Source organism: Triticum urartu, chromosome 7A, assembly GCF_056163025.1.
Source record: "Triticum urartu cultivar PI428250 chromosome 7A, HENAU_Tu73, whole genome shotgun sequence".
Lineage (NCBI taxonomy): Eukaryota > Viridiplantae > Streptophyta > Magnoliopsida > Poales > Poaceae > Triticum > Triticum urartu.
In genome coordinates, this window is record NC_141879.1 from 588,437,145 (window position 1) to 588,457,178 (window position 20,034).

General features: G+C 49.8%; 1 pseudogene; it reads right to left on the minus strand.

The window, feature by feature from the left end:
* Positions 1–4,621: 4,621 nt before the first annotated feature.
* The window catches only part of LOC147960574 (putative F-box protein At2g33190), a 41,655-nt pseudogene continuing 26,242 nt past the window's right edge, over positions 4,622–20,034 (minus strand).

Below are 20,034 nucleotides of genomic sequence, written 5' to 3' on the forward strand. Positions count from 1 at the left end.
AGTAGCTCTCGTGATGTTGCTGATTTCAGGGACTTTGTCGATGTCAAAACTGGCGGATCTCGGGTAGGGGGTCCCGAACTGGGCGTCTAAGGAGGATGGTAATAGGAGGCAGGGGACACAATGTTTTACCCAGGTTCGGGCCCTCTTGATGGAGGTAAAACCCCACGTCCTGCTTGATTATTCTTGGTAATATGAGTAGTACAAGAGTTGACCTACCACGAGATTGGAGAGGCTAAACCCTAAAAGCTAGCCTATGGTATGATTGTCTGTTGTCCTACGGACTAAAACCCTCCGGTTTATATAGACACCAGAGGGGGCTAGGGTTACACAAGGTCGGTTACAAAGGAGGAGATATACATATTCGTATTGCCTAGCTTGCCTTCCACACCAAGTAGAGTCCCATCCGGACACGGGACGAAGTCTTCAATCTTGTATCTTCATAGTCCAACAGTCCGGCCAAAGGATATAGTCCGGCTGTCCGGAGACCCCCTAATCTAGGACTCCCTCAGTAGCCCCTGAACCAGGCTTCAATGACGATGAGTCTGGCGCGCGGTGTTGTCTTTGGCATTGCAAGGTGGGTTCCTCCTCCGAATACACCACAAAAGAGTTTGAATACAAGGATAGTGTCCGACCCTACAAAATAAGTTCCACATACCACCATAGAGAGAGTAATATTTCCACAAATCCAATCTGCTGACACGTTTTGGCAGCATGACATCATGCCATGGCCCGGTAATTATTCGAACCGTTTTTCCTTAACCAGCCCCGCACATAACGTGAGGCAGTTTCTTGACACGTCTTGTCAAAGCAGACACTGTGTTCCCCTTATTACGGGATTCTCATCAATACGGACGTGGGTAACCCAACCGCGCCATCAATTACGGCGCTTGGGGGATAAGCGAGTTTTACCAGGCAAGTGGGGGCGTATAGTTTAGCCCGCCCTTATAAAGGGATAAGACCTCACCTTTTTCTACCCACGCTTTCTTCCTCCTTGCTCATCCATTCTCGCGCACTCGAGCTCCAGCGCCCAAGTCCGCATCCTCCTCCTCAACTCTCTCCAAAACATGTCCAGAGCGGGAGGCAAGTGGATGGACGGAGGAGCACATCAAAAAGTTGCGCGGAGCCGGATACTTAGCCGCGGACATCGCGCACCGGCTGCCAGCCGCGGGGCAGGTCATCCCTACCCCAGAACCTCACGAGAGGGTGGTCTTCCTCCCCCACTTTGTCCGTGGACTAGGGTTTCCCCTCCATCCATTTTTCCGCGGCCTCGTGTTCTATTATGGGCTGGACTTTCATGATCTGGCCCCGAACTTCATCCTCAACATCTCGGCGTTCATCGTCGTGTGCAAGGCCTTCCTCCGCATCCGGTGTCAGGACCCCAATTCCAAGTCACATCGATCTAGCCGGTAACACCTCATATCACTTTGCGGCCTCACGCACGGTATTCCCACGGGTGTCGCCTTACCATGGCTCGGGACCGTTTGCGCCTTTTGGCTCACGTATATGACAGTGTCGCTAGCATCCATATGACAGAGAACCCGGGCCGACATAACTAGTCATGAAACCAAAGTGGCACTAACTTACGGGGACGGGCATACATGAATCAACATCGAGCATGTCGGTCAGCGGCGTGCGAATCCGGGCTGTAGCACTGGGCTAACAGGACTCCGGTGAACCGGGCTATAGCAGGCTAGGCAGGACTCCGGATGTCACCGCGTGACATTTCCCCGAAGGGACAGACATAGGAACAAAGTGAATCACATGCCGGACAGTCAAGTATTCCGGAGCAGTAGTGTTGGGCTAGCAGGACTCCGGTGAACCGAGCTGTAGCGGACTACTATGGCTCATGGAAGCACAAGACTACATTTCCCCATAAGAGAGGCTACTAAGGATAAACAACTAGGTTGTCGGATCCCACACATACCAAGCATTTCAATCATACACACAATATGCTCAATATGTGCAATACAACATGGCATCACAACAAGACTCTATGACTCGGAGTATTTATTCATTAGGCTCCGAGGAGCCAAGAATTACAAACATGGGTCTCATGACCCAACATTCAGAGCATACAAGCAACAAGCACATGCGGAAGCTTAACTTGTCTGAGTACAGACAACTACAAATGAAGAAGGCTCAGAAGCCTGACTATCTACAAGACCCTCCCAAGGGTACAAGATCGTAGCTGAGGTATCAAGCTAAACGTCGAAGTCCACACGGAACTACTAGCGAGACTGACGTCTCTGCAAAACATAAAATAGGCAAACGTGAGTACAAATGTACCCAGCAAGACTTACATCAGAACTATCTACATATGCATCAATATCAACAAAGGGGTGGTGGAGTTTAACTGCAGCAAGCCAGCTTTGACTTAGTGGCTAACCTGAACTACGACTGCAAGTAACTCTTTTGAGGTGGCGCACACGAGTCCACATATTCACCATATCAATACTCCACTATGGATCCGCTCCCATCTCCCTACGAGAAGGCCATCCATAGCACTCACGCTTATCTTTCGCATTTTAGAGTATCCACTTTCACTTGTCTATGAACTATGCAAGGGGTCCAAGTTTCCATATCTGAGGAATCCGACTATTCGAATAGATAATGATAACCCTGCAGGGGTGTACTTCTTCACACACGCTCTCGCCACTTACCACCATGTACACAACGTGTATCTCGGCAACCTTCAAGCGGAAGCCTGGCGAGGGAGTCGGCCATGACCTGACTAACCAACAAGTCTCTAGTACAGGTTTATCGCCTATTCGGGTTCCATCCGCAAGGAGATCCGGCCGGGGTGTCGCTCACAGCCCCAAACGATGTGTGCAGGGTTCCCAAGCCCACCATCCGGGTGCCACTTGGTACACCGTGCCACTGTGCCTAGTCTGTCCCAAGCCCACCTGTACCGGGTGCCACTTGATAGACTACTAACACTACCTACAAACACCAGAAACTAGTTGCAACTCCTCGACAGAGATCGAGTTGATTAATAAGTCAAGAGGTGCACTTAAGCATTCCAATGCGTGGTAGTAGCTGTTCATGGATCACAAACACAGAACTCGGTTCCTAAGGACGGCTACAACGAGACAACCCACCATGTACTCCTACATGGCCTCTCATCGCTACCTTTACCAAATCGTGTTCACACACTTAGCTCACACGCAGTAGGACATGTTCAACACCATTCCAATTCATCCCCGATGAATCGGACCTGACTCAACTCTAAGCAGTAGCAGGCATGGAAAACAAGAATGAATGAGTAGGCACATCAGGGCTCAAACAACTCCTACCCATGCTAGTGGGTTTCATCTAATTACTATGGCAATGACAGGTCATGCAGAGGAGAGGGGGTTCAGCTACCGCAGCATGTAACAGTTGAAACGTTGTTGTCCTAATGCAGTAAAAGAGAGCAGGAGCGAGAGAGTGGTATTATATCAGGATGAACAAGGGGGTTTTGCTTGCCTGACACTTCTGAAGAGGAACACACTTCATCGGTGTCATCGTTCTCGTCGCCGGAACATACGTCTACCGAGGGGGAACAAACACCGGCAAACAAGAGGGAACACAATCAATGCGATGCAACAATATGATGCATGATCATGACATGGCAATATGCTGTGATTTGGGCTAATGCAACATAAAGTCATCTTAATTGAAGTGGAATTCAAACTATATCAAATTCCAACTCCAAATCTATTATGAAAATTTGCCCTAATCATGTTTCATCCTAAACAGTGAGGTTAACTTGCTCAAACATGCATGAAAATGGTACAGATGGATTCCTTGAATTTTTCTGATAATTTTTCATATATAAATTATTTCATTTGGAGTTATAGATAATTTTCTATGATTTTTAGAAGTTTTGGGCATTTTCTGGAATTTCCTGAATAAACTTAAATCCAGAAAATGATTTATAGCGTCAGCATGATGACTGCACGACGTCAGCAGGTCAACAACACCAATCCAGGTCAAACCTGACGGCTGGGACCCACACGTCAGTGTCTCAGGGCTGCTTTGGGTGGATGACAGGTGGGCCCGGTCAGCGCTGACTAGGCCATGGTCAGCGCTGACACGTGGGGTCCACGGCATTAGCACTAATCTAACAGAAAAATTAGACTAACCTAATTAGGCTCAGGGGCCCACATGGCAGTGGCTCAAGGGGGTTTTTAGAGTGGTCATTAGCAGCTAATGAGACTGCCACGGCAGCATCGCCGGAGCTCAACGCCGACGACCTGGGAACGTGGCGGTGATGATCGGAACGGCGGCTCTGGCGACCAAATCGATGGCCGAGCCCATCTACGAGGAGGTGGGGCTCGTGCGCATCCAACGGTGGCAGGGGGAGGGCGTGAGGTAGCCGGAGTTGACGACGGCGAGCACTTGGGCGGTGGCCGGAGATCGAGCGTCGGCGGAAACGACGCTACAGCGAACGGCAGGAGCAGTGGGTGGGAGTTTTGGGCTTTTGGCATCGCGCTGAGCATGGTGGTATGCTTAGACGCGACGTGTGTGAGCTCTAGCCATGGCGGCGACATGGCCGGCGGCGACGGGTTCTCGGGATCGACAGAGGCGACGGCTACGCGGCGAGATCGAGCTCGGGGAGAGAGAGGGGAGGCGTAGGAGCTCACAGTGGAGAGGAAGAGGTGGTCAGCGAGCTCGGAGGCGACCGGAGTTCAACAAATCGGGCGACGGCGACCGGCGGGTCCGAGGTAGAAGACGAGCTCGAAGGCGTCTCTTCAAGGTGTCCGGGCTCGTGGGACTGGGCGTAGAGGTGCGCCGCGGCGAGGCGGTGCTCGTGGGCTAGCTGGCTTGGCGTGGGCAGGTCGGTGGCCACAACGAACGGCGACGGTGGCGACGGCTCCGTTCGGTGGTGCTGCGGGAGAGAGCAGAGGAGGGGAGGGGCGACCAGAGGGGAGGGGAGTGGACGAGGGGGGTCGGGGGGTGCCTGGCAATGCCAGGGCGATGGGGAGACAGGCAGGGAGGCAGGAAGTGGCCGGCGCGTGCCGGCGCGCGGCGAGCACACGCCCTCCTGCCTACTGGCAGGAGGTTGAAGACGGTGGGGGCGCCTGCTGGGCTGGGCCGCAGCTGGGCCGCCAGGTAGGTTAGGTAGGTGGCCTAGTGGCCTTTCGTTTTTCTTTTGTTTCTGTTTTTCTAATTTTGCAATTTGTTTTTGATTTAGCAAAAACACCAAATCATTTCTATAAATCCTGAAATTAATTATGGGCAATAACTGAACTTTCTCAGAGGCCCTTAGCTATTTCCAGAATTTCTGGAGCATTTAATAATATTTATAGCAATTAAATGCCCCAATTCAAATACTTTATGAATTAGTTCAATTATCGAGAATGGCCTAAAAATATTTGCATCATTTTTGGCAGAGGTTTTCACCTTTAACAAAAATAATGAACATTTTCAAAGGCATTTTGGAATCATTGAAGATTATTTTAGGTTGAACCTATTTGACTTGATCTGGTGCTAGGGTTTCAACAATCACCCATTTCAACTTTCGGAATATAGACATGATGCACACATGAAGCTAGCCTAGAGCATTACCAGAAGCTAGGGATGTGACAGCTCACCCCTACTAAACAAGAATCTTGTCCCGAGATTCAAGCGTAGGGTAAGATGATGGGGGAACGCAACTAACGCAATCCTCACGATCCAGGTTGCACTTCAAATGAATGTTGATTCAATCACCATCTTTGTCTCAATGTCTTGCCCCGAGAACTCCAACTAACATGACAATGAGAGGAGAAGGAAAACTCGAGAGGGATCGATCTTATCGAAGGTCGAACAACTCAGGATCAACTCACGGAGTGAGACATTGAAACATCTCTCGAGCTGAGACACAAAACATACATTAGGAGGGATGGAGTGGAACAGAGAACGAGGATTCAAGTTGATAAGCACAATTCCATGCTGAATAAGATGGTGCATGGCTTCAAAGTAGCAAGGAGTTAATTTCCATGACTCCATAACGGGGAACCTTAGGGAAGGTGGCTCGTAGAATTATTCCCTTAAGTGGCAAAGAATTACTTTTGACACATAGATCATTGAAACTCTTTATAGCAGCCTAAGGCAATCACAATCGATCATTTGAAGAAGTTCGAAAGGATGGCATACTCAGACTAGAATGGATGATGTGGACTACCTTGTTGAAGACAACGCAATGGATGATTTTGCTCATCATCGAAAAATGGATGGAACCCATGGTAGGACAACTTCTGAAGATGATCCTGAATAAGAATTACTAAGAAGGCAGCCCATAGTAAAATGGCACAAAGACGGGTGCAAGCTGGGAACAAAATGCAAATGCTGGGAATGTTCCAACCATCATATCTGCCTGAGATTCAGATCTGGTTGGCAACGGGATATTTCAGACGTCATTTCTAGAAAAGAAAGTTTGCAACACAAACCGACGAGATGACGTTGCGAGATTCTCGGGAAATGAACTATGATGGCAAGCTCCAAAACATGAGCTGGTTCTTCTACAACATGTGAACACGTTGTCCCAGACAAGTATGACCACATAGTAGTCTTATAATAAAACACTACCGAGTCCTGGTGGGGAACCATCATTGAGGATATCGAAATCTTGTGCATGACCTAGGATAGCACAACAACTCCTTTTCCTGGAACAGGTCAATCAGTGGCTTAGTGTGCTATGGAATTCATATGGAATGGAGATGATCAGTCTATTCAGACCATGGAATACTTCGCACGTGCATGACTGACTTGGGATGATTCCAGAGGAAGCAAAACTAACTTTCTCAAACTCACGGCGGCAACTTGCACCAAATGCACGTGAATCAGAGGAAGTCACTTCTTTCATCCAACATATGCTTCATGAGCTAGCATGAAGAGATGCTTTCAAAAGTTTCCAACACTCGCTTAATGTTCGACAAAATCATGGAGAGGACATGGATGTTGTTGATGGGCTCTACAACAATTCACCTAGGTTTCCATATAAATGGAATTCCATAATTAAGTGAACACGGTGATAGCATTGGTCAGACTCAAAGAATATAATTATGTATGCTCGAGGAATCAACCACGAGTAAGACAACATTACGAATATCGTTGGTTCTGATTTGATTTGACGATAGCCCACACTCAAATCAAAGTTTGGGTAAGACAATAGCACCAACAATTGATCACGAGAATCAATTGATGAAGATATCATCTTTCTTCAACACACACGCACACCAAATATATCCCTTAGAGATGAACTAAGTCAGACAAAGCTTTATCTTCCAACTCTCCAAGTTGTTGTTTAGCTTATCCAACTAGCTCAGGGGGTATCCAACACAGATTCTTGGAGAAGGGGTGGTTTGCAAGAAACCAACTTAATCACGAGCTCAACATAACAGTCAGGGGACAACCTGGTGATACTTCTGAGAAGATAATCAGAAAATCATGAACCACCGATATGTTATTAAACTCGAGAACAATCTTGCTTTTCAGGGCAAGACAATATGATCAAATAAGCGAGGGGTTGGCACAACCCCAACTCATTGATCGAAGTGTGCACCAGAAGTATTGACTAGGTAGCACGATCAATCTTAGGATAATGATTCAATAACCAACACGCTAAGAATGAGAATACTGTCCATTTACTGCAAAGCAACGAGTTGCTCGGAGTATTTATTTCACACATCACAATTCACTTGTCGGCATTCCGGTTACAACAACATGGGGACCAAGGAATGAATAATGATGGCAAGAAGTATCACTGTATCAAGAGTTCATAGGATGGTGTGCAATTTCCATGACATTCTTGATATAAAGATGGTAATACTCCAAGGTAGAATAGAATCAAAGGCTAGATTGGCATTTGATTTGCGGATTACAACCGCTTTGACCCAATCCTGGATATGGAAGAGGTACTGGAGTTTGTTTCTCCTGGTCATTCTGGAATAGAATGGCTTGACGAACCACAAGAGTAATAGGCATCGATAACACGAGTGCACGACTACTCCTAACTATCAATTGATAGATGAAGGTCGGAATATAACTGAAGGGGGACAACTCAAAGGAACATATAACTTTCTGAGTTGTGGATGCATAGAGTAGTATGTCGAACGAGTTCAACATATTTCTTCCGGATAACCCATGCAGAAAGGTAGAACTAGCAGAATCACAATTATGAATGGAGAACTCCACAGGAGTACTCTAATGGTGATCTTTTGGTTCAAAGAACTTCTGCCTTAATGGTTCATGGTATTTGGAAGAAGGAAATACCATGGACCTCGAGGACTAATGCAAAGGTTACTAATATCCTAAAGGAACTAGCAACACTATCGACATGAGGTAAGTAGGGTGAATCTCGGGTTCAAAACCCAAGAGTAGAATGCCTACTACTAAATGGCATCAAGGGATGCTTTCGAGAATGGTGGCCAGAATCATCACACCTGGACACAAAACATGGCTATATTACTAGGTGACTCCCTAAAACACCTAGGGTCACAATAATAGCTCCAATATATATACCAAGGCAATGGATTACCTCAACTTACCGACTAGTGTGGTTAATCTGGCTCAAAGGAACACCGGGAACAGGAAGGAAGGATTTGCAAATGCATCAGACTATTTAGAGACCTGGGATGACTCGGACAGCATAACGGCTGTAATTGCTCAAAAAGATTTGAGACAACCTGCAAAAATGGTGGCATAACCACTCAACATCACAATATCAAGGTTCTGAGGCCAGCTATGAACATATGGAAGTAGTAGGAACTGAACTGATGCTTAAAATCAACAATCCTAGGCAACTACGGTTTAGTAACACATCATCCTGAGAGATAGAAGAGAAGCCTAGTTCTTAACCCCGTAGAAAAGATAAGATGACTCAGATCAGAAGGTCATGAGGATAAGGAGTAAAAAGAGCCTTACGTTCCCTTCCACAATCAATTCCCTTACATAACTAAAGCATTTCTAGACTCAACTTCGACCGGTTGTCTTGGTAATCCTACAGGCAGTCAGCCTCTGATACCAAAGCTGTCAGGACCCCTGAGTCCAAGTCACATTGATCTAGCTAGTAACACCTCATATCACTTTGCGGCCTCACGCACGGTATTCCCACGGGTGTCGCCTTACCATGGCCCGGGACCATTTGCGCCTTTTGTCTCACGTATATGACAGAGTCGCTAGCATCCATATGACAGAGAACCCGGGCCGACATAACTAGTCGTGAAACCAAAGTGGCACTAACTTACGGGGACAGGCATACATGAATCAACATCGAGCATGTCGGTCAGCAGCGTGCGAATCCGGGCTGTAGCACTGGGCTAACAGGACTCCGGTGAACCGGGCTGTAGCAGGCTAGGCAGGACTCCGGATGTCACCGCGTGACATTTCCCCAAAGGGACAGACACAGGAACGAAGTGAATCACATGCCGGCCAGTCAAGTGTTCAGGAGCAGTAGTGTTGGGCTAGCAGGACTCCGGTGAACCGGGCTATAGCGGACTACTATGGATCATGGAAGCACAAGACTACATTTCCCCATAAGAGAGGCTACTAAGGATAAACAACTAGGTTGTCGGATCCCACACATACCAAGCATTTCAATCATACACACAATATGCTCAATATGTGCAATACAACATGGCATCACAACAAGACTCTACGACTCGTATTTATTCATTAGGCTCCGAGGAGCCAAGAATTACAAACATGGGTCTCATGACCCAACATTCAGAGCATACAAGCAACAAGCACATGCAGAAGCTTAACTTGTCTGAGTACAGACAACTACAAATGAAGAAGGCTCAGAAGCCTGACTATCTACATGACCCTCCCAAGGGTACAAGATCGTAGCTGAGGTATCAAGCTAAACGTCGAAGTCCACACGGAACTACTAGCGAGACTGACGTCTCTGCAAAACATAAAATAGGCAAACGTGAGTACAAATGTACCCAGCAAGACTTACATAAGAACTATCTACATATGCATCGATATCAACAAAGGGGTGGTGGAGTTTAACTGCAGCAAGCCAGCTTTGACTTAGTGGCTAACTTGAACTACGACTGCAAGTAACTCTTTTGAGGTGGCGCACACGAGTCCACATATTCACCATATTAATACTCCACTAAGGATCCGCTCCCGTCTCCATATGAGAAGGCCATCCATAGCACTCACGCTTATCTTGCGCATTTTAGAGTATCCACTTTCACTTGTCTATGAACTATGCAAGGGGTCCAAGTTTCCATATCCGAGGAATCCGGCTATTCGAATAGATAATGATAACCCTGCAGGGGTGTACTTCTTCACACACGCTCTCGCCACTTACCACCATGTACACAACGTGTATCTCCGCAACCTTCAAGCGAAAGCCTGGCGAGGGAGTCGGCCACGACCTGACTAACCAACAAGTCTCTAGTCCAGGTTTATCGCCTATTCGGGTTCCATCCGCAAGGAGATCCGGCCGGGGTGTCACTCACGGCCCCAAATGATGTGTGCAGGGTTCCCAAGCCCACCATCCGGGTGCCACTTGGTACACCGTGCCACTGTGCCTAGTCTGTCCCAAGCCCACCTGTACCGGGTGCCACTTGGTAGACTACTAACACTACCTACAAACACCAGAACCTAGTTGCAACTCCTGGACAGAGATCAAGTTGATTAATAAGTCGAGAGGGGCACTTAAGCATTCCAATGTGTGGTAGTAGCTGTTCATGGATCACAAACACAGAACTTAGTTCCTAAGGACGGCTACAACGAGACAACCCACCATGTACTCCTACATGGCCTCTCACCGCTACCTTTACCAAATCGTGTTCACACACTTAGCTCACACACAGTAGGACATGTTCAACACCATTCCAATTCATCCCCGATGAATCAGACCTGACTCAACTCTAAGCAGTAGCAGGCATGACAAACAAGCATGAATGAGTAGGCACATCAGGGCTCAAACAACTCCTACTCATGCTAGTGGGTTTCATCTAATTACTGTGGCAATGACAGGTCATGCAGAGGAGAGGGGGTTCAGCTACCGCAGCATGTAACAGTTGAAATGTTGTTCTCCTAATGCAGTAAAAGAGAGCAGGAGCGAGAGAGTGGGATTATGTCGGGATGAACAAGGGGGTTTTGCTTGCCTGACACTTCTGAAGAGGAACACACTTCATCGGTGTCATCGTTCTCGTCGCCGGAACATACGTCTACCGAGGGGGAACAAACACCGGCAAACAAGAGGGAACACAATCAATGCGATGCAACAATATGATGCATGATCATGACATGGCAATATGCTGTGATTTGGGCTAATGCAACATAAAGTCATCTTAATTGAAGTGGAATTCAAACTATATCAAATTCCAACTCCAAATCTATTATGAAAATTTGCCCTAATCATGTTTCATCCTAAACAGTGAGGTTAACTTGCTCAAACATGCATGAAAATGGTACAGATGGATTCCTTGAATTTTTCTGATAATTTTTCATATATAAATTATTTCATTTGGAGTTATAGATAATTTTCTATGATTTTTAGAAGTTTTGGGCATTTTCTGGAATTTCCTGAATAAACTTAAATCCAGAAAATGATTTATAGCGTCAGCATGATGACTGCACGACGTCAGTAGGTCAACAACGCCAGTCCAGGTCAAACCTGACGGCTGGGACCCACACGTCAGTGTCTCAGGGCTGCTTTGGGTGGATGACGGGTGGGCCTGGTCAACGCTGACTAGGCCATGGTCAGAGCTGACACGTGGGGTCCATGGCATTAGCACTAATCTAACAGAAAAATTAGACTAACCTAATTAGGCTCAGGGGCCCACATGGCAGTGGCTCAAGGGGGTGTTTAGAGTGGTCATTAGCAGCTAATGAGACTGCTGCGGCCGCATCGCCGGAGCTCAACGCCGATGACCTGGGAACGCGGCGGTGATGATTGGAACGGCGGCTCCAGCGACCAAATCGATGGCCGAGCCCATCTATGAGGAGGTGGGGCTCATGCGCATCCAACGGTGGCAGGGGGAGGGTGCGAGGTAGCCGGAGTTGATGACGGCGAGCACTTGGGCGGTGGCCGGAGATCGGGCGTCGGCGGAAATGACGCTACAGCGAACGGCAGGAGCAGTGGGTGCGGGTTTTGGGCTTTTGGCATCGCGTTGAGCATGGTGGTATGCACAGACGTGACGTGCGTGAGCTCTAGCCACGGCGGCGATACGGCCGGCGGCGACGGGTTCTCGGGATCGACAGAGGCGACGGCTACGCGGCGAGATCGAGCTCGGGGGGAGAGAGAGGGGAGGCGTAGGAGCCCACAGTGGAGAGGAAGAGGTGGTCAGCGAGCTCGGAGGCGACCGGAGTTCAACGAATCGGGCGACGGCGACCGGCGGGTCCGAGGTAGAAGACGAGCTCGAAGGCGTCTCTTCAAGGCGTCCGGGCTCGTGGGACTGGGCGTAGAGGTGCGCCGCAGCGAGGCGGTGCTCGTGGGCTAGCTGGCTTGGCGTGGGGAGGTCGGTGGCCACGACGAACAGCGACGGTGGCGACGGCTCCGTTCGGTGGTGCTGCGGGAGAGAGCAGAGGAGGGCGAGGGGCGACCAGAGGGGAGGGGAGTGGACGAGGGGAGTCGGGGGGTGCCTGGCAACGCCAGGGCGATGGGGAGACAGGCAGGGAGGCAGGAGGTGGCCGGCGCGTGCCGGCGCGCGGCGAGCACACGCCCTCCTGCCTACTGGCAGGAGGTTGAAGACGGTGGGGGCGCCTGCTGGGCTGGGCCAACAGTGCTGGGCCGCAGCTGGGCCGCCAGGTAGGTTAGGTAGGTGGCCTAGTGGCCTTTCGTTTTTCTTTTGTTTCTGTTTTTCTAATTTTGCAATTTGTTTTTGATTTAGCAAAAACACCAAATCATTTCTATAAATCCTGAAATTAATTATGGGCAATAACTGAACTTTCTCAGAGGCCCTTAGCTATTTCCAGAATTTCTGGAGCATTTAATAATATTTATAGCAATTAAATGCCCCAATTCAAATACTTTATGAATTAGTTCAATTATTGAGAATGGCCTAAAAATATTTGCATCATTTTTGGCAGAGGTTTTCACCTTTAACAAAAATAATGAACATTTTCAAAGGGATTTTGGAATCATTGAAGATTATTTTAGGTTGAACCTATTTGCATTGATCTTGTGCTAGGGTTTCAACAATCCCCCATTTCAACTTTCGGAATATAGACATGATGCACACATGAAGCTAGCCTAGAGCATTACCAGAAGCTAGGGATGTGACATCTGGCCCCACTTCGGCCTGTGGCTAAAGACCTTCAATATCAAGCCGAAGGTGGTGGGCAGCCAACAAGCGGAATGCGGCGGAGCCATTGTGGGCAAAATGCCCAACGTTGCATGGCTCGAGGGCTCCTTCGTGGAGACCGTAAAGGGGTGGCAATCGGGGTGGTTCTACATCACCGAGCCGCGCGACACCAACTGGGTGGCGGCCCCCGACTTTCGATCCGGAATCCCAACGCATCTCACTTCCTGGAAGGAGAAGGGCCTGTCCTGGGGTTCATCGGTGGAGCTGGACGGACACCAGAAGTGTATTCGGAACATGACAAGCAAGAAACTTAAGCTTGTCAACATAGTCCAGGTCATGCTCTTTCGCCGGATCCTCCCGTGTCAACAACGGGATTTCAACTTATGCGAGTTCGACCCGGCCCGGCACCAGACTCTAAGTGAGCTCTTCGACACGATGCACAAAGACGTCTGGAGGGTGTTGTTCAAGGGCGCTGAGGTCCCTCCCTTCCTCGCCGAGGACCGCGGGCTAAGCGCGAAGCGCCCTGCAAATCCGGTAAGTTCTGTACATCTGGTAGGATATTTATTTCCCATAGCTTAACCACATGCGGGGTCTGAGCTCCCATGCCTTTGATAGGACTGGGTGGAGGCATCGGAGCAGATTGACTGTCCGGCCCCTCTGCCCGAAGACACTGTGAACGCTCTCCTGACGGAGATGCTGACTCCGGCTCCTTATAAGGTGCCGGAGAAGACCAAGAAGAAGGCCAAGGGAACCCGAAAGAGTTCCCGGCGCCGGGTGGTATCGGACTCATCGTCCGATAACTCCGCGACGCACTCCTCCATGAAGACGAGGAGGAAGATGAAGATGCTCCCCCTCCAGCCGGGGGAGACAAGAAAAGGAAGGTCTCCCCAACCGGGGAGGCCGAAGGGTCCAAGAAAGGAAGGACTCTCCTTCCGGACTGCTCAACCACCGTCGCCGAAGGCGAAGACGAGTGGCTACTCAGGGCCAAGCCCCTAGCAAAGTCTTAAGTATTCAGATTCTAGAGTAACTCATAGCATACCTTTGTCGCACCGCTTCTCCTGACGCCGAATATGATTATGCAGACCGCCCCAAGCCCGTATCGACGTATCCTCATCGGACGGCTCCTTGGATTTATCGGATATGGATAGCGATCCACTTCCGACCGCCTCCTCCCCTTGCCCTACGGACAATGCCGAGCTATTGTCTCAAGGGGCACCGAGCCGGGGGGAGACAGTCCCGGAGGCGCCTCAAGGCGACCTTCCGGACTCCAGGAGCAAAGGGAGCAAGGCTCCCGGGGGCTCCAAGTTCGGCTCTCAGCCGAACATCGCGCCGGAACCTCCAATGGTTCCGGACTCGGGTAGGCGGCTCCCTTCCGACAGGGGTAAGACGCCCGTGCCGGTGACCTCTGTCCATCCAGAGGCACCGGACAACCTGCTAGGAGCGCTTCACGACGCTTCCATCGACGAATAGCACCGCACTATTATGAGTGCGGTGATCAAGAAGGTTCAGTCCGCCAAGAGCGGACTGACTGAAGCCTATGCTAGCCTTTTAACAGGTTTTGAGGTAAGTATTTAAAATATAGGAAAAATATTACCGCATAGACAGTAGCCCCTGATGCTCTGTTTGGTGTTCTCAAAGAAAAGCCGAATAGAGGATCAAATAATATCCGCAGGAGTCTAATATAAGTATGTCTATATGCGTATGCAGGCTTCACTGCTAACCTCTGCCGCACTGACTGCGGAGGTCGCCGCACTGAAGCAGGACCTTGTGGGGTCCGAGAAAGAGCTCGGCCTTGCAAAGAGGCAACTCGAGGAGAACAGAGGTAAGTAATACCTTGTCTATAGATATATATATACAAAAAAAATATGCGATTGCAAAATGACAGGATCATCATGAATTTGCCAGGGGCCACGACCGAAGTGGCGACCCTAAAGCAAGCGTTGTCCGAGGCCGAAGACAAAGCGGCCAAGGAGCGCACCGAGCGGGAAAAGCACGAGGCACGGGTGGGCGAGGTGCAGCAAGAGCTCCAAGCTCTCGTGATGAAGACGAGGCATTGGAACTTGACTCGAAGACACGAGAGTCTGAGCTTGTCACGGCCCTTGAGAGCGCAAAGAATGCCAAGGCTTAAGCCCAAAAGGCCCTCCAGGAGATTGAGGTGATGAGGAAGATAGCGGCAGGTAAGGCATTCAATATGCAAAGCAAGCATGTGAAAGTAAATTACTTGTTACTTACCCGAATCCGGAGCTCTCCAGGAGCATTCGCAGATTTGCCCCACAGCGTCTCGGATGCCGCAAAGTTTTACCAGGCCGAGGAGGGAAGCTCGACGGAGAAGCTTTTCTGGTCTTAGTATACTGGGACCAAACACCCGATGCCTATGAGAGACCAGCTGAAGCAACTGGTTGAGCTGCACAAGGCGGACGAACAGGCCATGAGGGGCCTTATAGTCCGGATGTGGCCTAGCGACGCCCTTCCCAACAGCTACTTCGGCCTAGTGAGGCGGCTTGTGGATGCCTGCCCATGGCTGGAAGTCATCAAGCGGTCCGTCTGCATCGAAGGTGCACGCCGGGCTTTTGCCCGTGCGAAGGTGCACTGGGCCAAGATGGACGCCAAGAAGCTGGTGAAGGAGGGGCCGCCACAGGGCAAGGAGCATCGCCACCCCAAGATGTATTATGAGGATGTCCTGAAGGGTGCCCGTCTTGTAGCGGACGAGTGTGTGAAAGATGTAATATTTGAATGAACTTGCTCGTGTGATCCTGTGTTATGAAAACTTGTTCATATGCGCTATGCAACACTTGTTTGAATTTAAAATATTACCTTCTGTTCGGCTATTTATCAAATCTGAGAGATGGCTAGTCGTCGGCTTCTGCCCCCATGCCATGAGTGCTGGGGTGTTTGGGGTAAACCTGAGCACTCTTGTTCCCATTTTTGGGTCCTTCGAGGGAGGTGCTCAGCACAACGAACAAGGCAATCAGACTATAATGCTTTATCACTCTCACTTAGCCATAGAATTCTATAATTTTAAATTTTGGTGAAGCCCCTAGTATTCGGAAGGCCGAATTCGGGGCACTATACACACCTTAAGCTGGACAAAGCCGACTCCTCGCTCTAAGCGGCATAAGTCTTTAGGGACTCGAAACCTCTCGAACAGCAACCAGTCTCTTGCCTTATCATGACAGTCAGTTTTAGCTTTCTCTACTGAGGTGCTTAGCCCAGCAGAACCGGGGCACAATCGTAGTAGTTCTCCCAATGCTACCTTAGCCGATATAGCGGAACGTAAGGTACCAAAACATGGGAGCCAGGCAAACCCAACTATTGACCCAAAACATTATGGGGTATGCTTAAGCCCCTAGAGTACTGGTCATACCAGAGTGTACGGGTGCTGGATGTTATGAACATATACATATATATAAAAAGAAGAATAGAGAATGCAATAATAGTCTAGTGCTATGCATTGTTTATTCAAAAAGGTGCGTTAAAGCAGAATGATACAGGTAGCGTGATAAGCAAAAGGTAGGACTATTTGACATGTCCCCTCCAAGGGCAAGCGGAGGAATGGTATTAAAGCAAGTATTTCACTCGTAATCATAATCCACCTGGGAGTTCTGTGGTGCGACGTAGCTTTCTGCCTCCTTGGTTGCTGCATCATGTGTTCGGCCATCATACTGCCGGACAGGGTTTCCAGAGATTAAAGTCCTAAAAGAGAGAAAAATAATAAAGCGGGAAGCCCCTAGTGCGGTTAAGCCGCGTCTTGGGGCGTCCCGTAGTCGTGCCCCCCTCCCCACCTATGCCCATGGTATTTTCAATGCGTAATTATGTACGCATGGCACGGATTTCGCTGTTTGGCTGGTACTGGAGTGGGGGCGATTGCTATGCGAGCTCGGAATGTGCCACGCAGTCTTGTTGCCGATTACTCCGGGCGCGCTTGAAGGTGTCCGGGTCTTGAATCGTCGAACTGGTGGAGTGCCTTAAGAGGCTGCTTTGCGCTTCTGCTGTGAGGGCCACAGTGTGCTCCTCCGTACGGAGAGAGCGCTCTGTGTTTCCATTAACTGCGATGACCCCCCGAGGTCCTGGCATCTTGAGCTTAAGGTATGCATAATACGGTACCGCATTGAATCTCGCAAATGCGGTTCGCCTGAGCAGTGCATGATAGCCACTACGGAACGGGACTATATCACAGATTAACTCCTCGCTTCGGAAGTTATCCGGGGATCCGAAGACCACTTCCAGTGTGACTGAGCCTGTGCAATGGGCCTCTACACCTGGTATGACGCCTTTTAAGGTCATTTTTGTGGGTTTGATCCTTGAGGGGTCTATACCCATTTTGCGCACTGTGTCCTGATAAAGCAGGTTCAGGCTACTGCCGCCATCCATAAGGACTCAAGTGAGGTGAAAGCCGTCAATGATTGGGTCTAGGACCAGTGCGGTGAATCCGCCATGACGGATACTAGTGGGGTGGTCCCTGCGATCGAAGGTGATCGGACAAGAGGACCATGGGTTGAACTTTGGGGCGACTAGCTCCAATGCATATACGTCCCTTAGCGCACGCTTCCGCTCCCTCTTAGAGATGTGGGTTGCGTATATCATGTTCACCGTCCGCACTTGTGGGGGGAACCTCTTCTGTCCTCCGGTGTTCGGCTGCCGGGGCTCCTCCTCGTCATCGCTATGTGACCCCTTATCTTTGTTTTCGGCATTTAACTTGCCGGCCTGCTTGAACACCCAACAATCCCTGTTGGTGTGGTTGGCTGGCTTGTCGGGCGTGCTGTGTATTTGACACGAGCGGTTGAGTATACGGTCCAAACTGGACGGGTCCGGAGTGCTTCTTTTGAATGGCTTTTTCCGCTAACCGTGTTTAGAGCCTTTGAATCCGGCATTGACTGTCGTATCCTCGGTATTGTCGCTGTTAATGAGGCGCTTGTATTTGTTACGACGTGACCTGCCATTGCCATCCTTGGTATCCGAAGTATCATGGTTCTTTGATATGTTATTGCTACGAGCCAGCCAGCTATCTTCTGCCGCACAAAAGCGGGTCATGAGTGTTGTGAGGGCTGCCATAGATTTCGGCTTTTCCTGGCCAAGGTGCCGGGTGAGCCACTCATCGCAGATATTGTGCTTAAAAGCTACTAGGGCCTCTACATCTGAACAGTCGACGATTTGATTTTTCTTTGTTAGGAATCATGTCCAGAATTTCCTGGCCGATTCCTCTGGCTGCTGAATTATGTGGCTCAAGTCATCGGCGTCTTGTGGTCGCACATAAGTGCCCTGGAAGTTGTCGAGGAATGCGGCTTCCAGATCTTCCCAACAGCCAATGGACTCTGCTGGCAAGCTGTTGAGCCAATGCCGAGCTAGTCCTTTGAGCTTGAGTGGGAGGTATTTGATGGCGTGTAGATCATCACCGCGGGCCATGTGGATGTGCAGGAGGAAATCCTCGATCCATACCGCAGGATTTGTCGTGCCGTCGTATGATTCTATATTTACGGGTTTGAAACCCTCTGGGATTTGATGATCCATTACTTCGTCTGTGAAGCATAGGGGCTGTGCGGCGCCTCTGTACTGGGCTATATCGCGACGCAGCTCAAATGAGTCTTGCCCGCTGTGTTCGGCCCGGCCGGACTTACTTTTACTGTATCCGGCGTGACGATTATCGTCTCGCATAGTGGCGCGCCCTCATGATCCGTAGATTGATCTTTCATGTTTTGCTTTGTCCTCCAATATGTCTTGCAGGTCTGGCGTATTTCCCCATGCCTTGACATTTTTATTTGAGTGGCGTCGGAGTGTGGGCTGAGCTTTTGGCTGAAATGCCTCTCTGTCGCGGCCACGAGGTGGCCGGTCAGCCGCATCATATGCCGAAGATGTAGGTTTGAGTGCTTCCTCCTCCAGTCTGGGTAGCAACCTACGCTTTGGGTAACTCTTGGAGGGGCATTCGAGTTTATATTCCTCGGCCGCAAGGACTTTAGTCCATCTATCAGCTAGCAAATATTGATCAGCTTGAAGCTGCTGTTGCTTTTTCTTAAGGCTATTTGCCGTGGCTATAAGTCGGTGCTTGAAGCGCTCTTGTTCGACGGGATCCTCAGGCACGACGAATTCATCATCATTGAGGCTTGCCTCGTCTTGGAAGGGAGGCATGTAATTATCATCCTCCGCCTCTCCATCTGCCGCTCTATCGGGAGGGCTGGCTTCTCCATCCTCCTGCCCTAAATCTTGCTGGAGGGGATTTTTGTCGTATTCGGCACTGTCCGGAGTGGTATTATCTCCTGTGCCGGTGTCACCGCTTTTGCTTTGGCGAGACTTAGAGCGGCGCCGCTGACGTCGGCGCTTGGGTTGCTTCTTGGAGGGGTCATCCTCCGCTGTCTCGTCACCATTGCCTTCTTTGGGTGTGTCCACCATGAATATATCATATGATGAGGTGGCAGTCTAGTGCCCTATGGGCAGTGGTTCCTCTTCATCTCCCGCATCGTCGTCCATACCGTCGATGTCCTAGGAGTCGAAATCGAGCATGTCGATTAAGTCGTCGACAGTGGCAACTAAGTGGGTGGTGGGTGGGCAGCGAATTTCTTCGTCATCCGCATCCCAATCCTGCCGGACATAGTTCGGCCAGGACTCTCCTGACAAGGAGAGATACCTTAATGAGTTCAGTATGTCGCCGAAGGGCGAGTGCTGAAAGATATCCGCGGAGGTAAAATCCATGATCGGCGCCCAGTCGGATTCGATAGGCACAGGCGCAAGCGGTTCGGAGTCCGTGGCCGGGGAAGGATCCGGCAGTGTGGCATCACGGCTCTCATGAAGGGTAAGGTCGATATCCGGC